Source organism: Cyprinus carpio, chromosome B23 (genome assembly GCF_018340385.1).
Source record: "Cyprinus carpio isolate SPL01 chromosome B23, ASM1834038v1, whole genome shotgun sequence".
Taxonomy (NCBI): domain Eukaryota; kingdom Metazoa; phylum Chordata; class Actinopteri; order Cypriniformes; family Cyprinidae; genus Cyprinus; species Cyprinus carpio.
Genome location: NC_056619.1, coordinates 426,009 through 431,013, shown reverse-complemented (window position 1 = coordinate 431,013; position 5,005 = coordinate 426,009). Strand labels below are relative to the sequence as shown.

The window sequence follows — 5,005 nt, the reverse complement described above, 5'->3', positions numbered from 1 at the left end:
CTTTTTTCAACCAGCACTTTCCAGGGGAGGCGCGAGGCGCAGTCCCCCACTACCATAAATTATACAGTCGAGATTCCCAACATTTGGGGAATTCGCAGGGGGTCAGCACAGGCACCCGGCCGGCTGCAATGGACGAGCCTCGCCCTGGGTGAACCGCCTTCTTGATCATGGTGTCTCCCCCCCTGCCAGTAAGTATGAAGGACGGCGGGCCAGTCAGAGGGTACCATTTCCGTCTCTAACCGTCCTCTCAACGGTGAAGCGCCGCCCTCGCAAAGGAAGGACCGGCTGCCTTCCCGTTACGGGCTGCCTGCAACTGCCAATCGTGGTCACGAGCCGATGCTTCCCAACCCCGGTTTAGATCAGTGTTTCCCAACCGCGTTCCTGGAGGCCCCCCCACACTGCATGAATGTGTTTCTCTAGTCCCTTCATCAAACACCCTGATTTCATTCATCAGCTCATTTAGAAGGATGACTTCTAGATCTGAATCGTTTTGTCATCTGTTTTAGATGACTCCCTTTAACCATAGACACGACCTGATTCGATGCATCCGCTCGTTAGTGAAAGACTCCAAGCCGCAGGTGGATGCATCCGGGAGAAGTCATCAATAAAACGCAACCACGGACATCTACAAGAGGCAACCTCAGGGGGAGCCAGGACAGCCCCATTCCTGTTTTTTTACCGTTATTCACATCACATAAGCAGCATCCCTGAAAAGGGCAGCACAACCGTTGCTGGAGAGACACTTGCAATACCAGGCCGATGCGGTTGTTTGGAGGGGTTGGACAGAGCAAGCCCCGGCTCCATCTCCGTGATCCAAAAAGCCATTTATAATGTGTCCCCCCCTCCCACCCAGTCCCCCGATAGGGGACGTATCATATAATATAAACTGATAAGAACCGATATTACTACACTTGATCTTAGGCCAAAAAGCCGATAAGCGATGCTGCCAATGGTGCAAGTCGGGACGGAAGCCGGGCCATGGCCGAAGGTCCCACGCCCATATCTCGGCTTTGGTAAGTCAGTGAGACCTGAAACGCTGGGGGACGTTAAAAGGCCTCCTCCCCCGTCTGTCCAAAACAAACGTCACCCGGAGCTCGTTCGTTTCCTGCCCCCCCGATCAGGATCCCCGGACATCCCCCGACGGGGCTCTGCTTCGGCGGAGCAGTGTTACGGCAATCGCTCGTAACTCCCAACGGCTTCGTTCGCAGAGCCACGTGCCATCATGTCAGTCATCGAAAAAATACTCCTTTGGCCGAGCCGAACGATAGGCAGGGTCGCCCGAATTGTTGGCAGGACCGGGGTCGCCGGCCATTCTCCTGGCGAAATTTTTTCTGGGATTTTTTCGGCGTATTTCTTTGGAAACCAGCACCAGGAAAACAACCAAGGTCCGAAACCAAAGACATGCACAGATAAGATTTCTCTGGAGTCTGACGTTCAATAATCATCCAAAAGTGGAATTTCCAATCCAAAAAGTGGCCCTACAAAATTTCCATCCACCTTGCGAGGGGCCCAGGTTGCTAAAATGGGCTAGAACTCCAGAGAGGAATGAGATCACTTCACCCAAATCGGCTTAACGCCTATGCGCAGGGCTCAGTCTGTGGGTCAGGAGAAGAAAATGGGATGCTGCGTTCTGGGCACTTGGTGGCGCTGGCTGCAGCTGCAAAAACACACAAATAAAACGAAATGAAGCTGCACAACACATACACAACATGAAAACAGCTACGGCTCGGCAGCAGTCAGTCCGATCGACTTTGAAAAGTGAGGTCTGACCACCAGGGGCCCGTTTTTCAAGAAGCGCAGTAAGTGACTCTTTTTTTTTTTTCTCACACACATGCAACACTTACCAAGCATAGGGACGGAAGTCCCCTCATTCTAAACAGCTCTCTGGATCATTGAGAAGCGAAAAATGTAAGCGAGAACAAACGCTTTGTATAAAAAAAGGTCGGGAGAAAAAAACCATCCTGCTCTTTTTCAACCAGCACTTTCAGGGGAAGGCGAGAGCTGTGCCCCACTACCATAAATTTTGTTCGTAGATTTCACCATTATTCAGATCATCAGCTCATTAGAAGCTGACTTCGAAGATCTGAATCGGTTGTCATCTGTTTTAGATGACTCCCTTTAACCAGACACACCTGATTCGATGCATCAGCTCGTTAGTGAAAAGACTCCAAGGCCTCAGGTGGATGCATCCGAGGAGAATTCTCAATAAAACAGCAACCACGGCATCTGCAAGAGCAGACCTCAGGGGGAGCCAGGACAAAGCCCTCGTTCCTTTTTTTCTGTTATTCATCACAATAAGCAGCAATCCCTGAAAAGGGAAGCACACCGTTCCTGGAGACACTGCAATACCAGGCCGATGCATGGAGTGGACAGAGCAATCCCCGGCTCCAGCTCCGTGATCAAAAATCAATTTAATATGTAGTCCCCGGGTAGGGGACGTAATCAGATATTAAACTGATAAGAACAGATACTACACTTAGGCGCTGCTCAAGTGGATACGCGATCAGAGTGGAGAACCTTCTCATCACGAGGAGAATATCAAACGATACTGTTGAATAAAAGGCAGGTCTTGCCAGGATAGCCGACGATGGGAAATGGGCCAGGGCTAACACGTATGGACAAGGTTTCAGAGACCTCCCTACTCAGTTCATTGACATCAGTCAGGCAATGAAGAATCGGAAAATTGGACCGCTCATACATTGACCGTTGCTTGCTCTGATTCCTGAAATCCCTGACACGGGCCCACGGCCATTGGTTGGCTTCAGTCAATCGTACGCTGAAAAGGGCGAACCACCCCAACATCCGCCGTTCTATCTGACTCTTGCTAGTTCACGCTAAATCTCTATCCTCCCTGTCCTGCACGTCTATCTCCTTGCTGAAGTCCCTCCGAGGAGGCAGATCGTAGTCGTCTTAAACTGACTCAGCGTCAGAAGTCTAATGGGCGTCCAAATCATGTAATCTATGACTGTAGCTGCCATGCGTCGATGTTGCGTGGATGCGCGTGGGGACGAGGAGTTCGACTCTCGAAAACTGGCCCCATAGATAAAACTACACTTGAATCTCAACGCTAGCAGTGGTTAGACTCTACTCTCGAGAACCTATACAACAGGAGAAGGCGTGAAAGGCGCGGGAGCGGACCCCGCCGAAGCCCGCTCCCTCCGTCCTAGCAACGTCAGAGAGTTGATGGCGCGTAAGAAGCCGGTAAGAGCATTGGAATGTGCTGAAACGCAGGTGGTCATCGACGGATTCGGGTGCAACGTTGACTGCCCAGCGGTTGCCAACACGCGCACGCTGCTCGGAGAGGAGGGAGACCTGCAATCGCGTTGGTAGTTACGGACGGTGTATCGGCAACTGCACAACGCATCGTCCGCAGAGATCCTGGCCGAGGCGCCCCCCCATCGGACTTCCTTCCCCATGTAGCTAAATGTCCCTTCCCTTAATCAGCTTACGGCAAACCTGACTGCCGAAAGCATCCGCTGGGCAGAGACAGGTACGAAGATCGGAAATGTCGGGGGACCCCTCTGGCGGAAATGCTGCCGTGGGTTTTGGATTCCTGCGCCCGCATCTGGGCTGTAAACCACCATCACCTGGTCCCGATGGTTGCACTGTATTTTAGTGTCGATAACCACAGGCCTCAGCACGGTTGGCTGCGCCGAGGAGGAACTCGTAGGAATCTACAAAAACCAGCAACCCCACCACGGCAATGCTTCAGAGCAGCAAGAACCTCTTGCAGAAGTAGCCCAATACAACAGTCAGACACCTTCTCTGGGCGTGTGTTGATCCCCTCATCCATAATGGAAGATGCCAAGCCCGCATCCAGAAGGAAACGGGACAGCTTCCATCCGATGTTCGTGCTCGGAAGACGACACCTGCAAAACAAGGGGGCCAGGCCGTCCGTTCGAAGGTCTTTGAAGGGCCCCGACGGGGTGCTTTCCCACACACACAGCTTCCAGTCCGGGTCCAATGGCTTGAATATTATATGTAGGGTCTGTTCGTAGGACCCTGGTATGGCTATTAAACTCTCCTTGTTGAGCATATGAATTTCTACGAGCTTACCTGGCCCAGTCCTACACACGAAAGCATCCCCAAAAACGACTGTCACAACGCCGAGTGGCGACCTCGTCAGTCCGTGGTGTGTACAGGTATTCGTCGTCAGGTGGGAAAGAGTTAAGTGCCACTTGGTGCAGTCCTCCAGAACAACTCGACTCAGAGTAAAAAAATTGCGTTCTGTTGCAAAGGTACCACCAACTGTCCACGAGAGCCGAGAGGCTACAAAAGCTGCTCGTACCACGGAGCATTTAGGTGCCCATATGCGACTATGGATAAGCATGTCTTTTCGTGTAATTTCTTGAGAATTGTGATTATGTTCATTGTGTGTATCTATTTGTGCTGTCCACGCTTCTCAATGGGCCACATGGCTCGCTGCAGTGTTCCGAACCGCAACCAGGGGTACATTGGGCCTTACACCACCAAAAACCGCCATATGGGTTTGGTGGCATTCAGCCCGGACGCAAACAACAGATAGGAAGAGCCATGGGCTGAGTAATAAGCAGCGGCATTGACAACCTGCGCCGATGTTCAGTAAAAGGGCGCAAAAGTGTTTCAGCTTTTTTGCAAGGCTTTTTGTTTTTTTTTTTTCGGTTTTTTTTTGTGTTTTTTTTTGGTGAACCGTTTTTATACTGTTTAGGTTCATTTTGTACCACAACGCACAACAACACAAATCAGTAAACGACAACATCCTGACCAAACTCGGAATGATTCCGAACAATCATTCAAGCGTAAGCTCAGGCAAACAGATCACCAAAACAACCCATTGCGTACATTGCAAAGCATAGGTCTGACGGGAAGTCCTCACTTCTGAACAGCTCTCCTCCTCCCTCAGCTCTCCTCTCTAATTCATTCTGAAAACACAGGCGTCGCCTTCTCAACAGCTCTCCTCCCGCTCTCTCCTGGATCAGAACAAACGCTCTGTATAAAAAAAGATCAGGAGAAAAAACCCATCTGC

At 51.0% G+C, this 5,005-nt stretch overlaps 1 non-coding gene and 2 pseudogenes across 1 annotated transcript; all 3 read right to left on the bottom strand.

The window, feature by feature from the left end:
* Positions 1–21: 21 nt before the first annotated feature.
* Positions 22–196, bottom strand: LOC122142051 (annotated as a pseudogene).
* Positions 197–715: 519 nt separating this feature from the next.
* On the bottom strand, positions 716–942 carry LOC122142109 (annotated as a pseudogene).
* Positions 943–2,315: 1,373 nt separating this feature from the next.
* LOC122142102 lies at positions 2,316–2,504 on the bottom strand. Its single transcript, XR_006158346.1, has one exon. It is a non-coding gene; the product is annotated as a U2 spliceosomal RNA (small nuclear RNA).
* Positions 2,505–5,005: the final 2,501 nt, after the last annotated feature.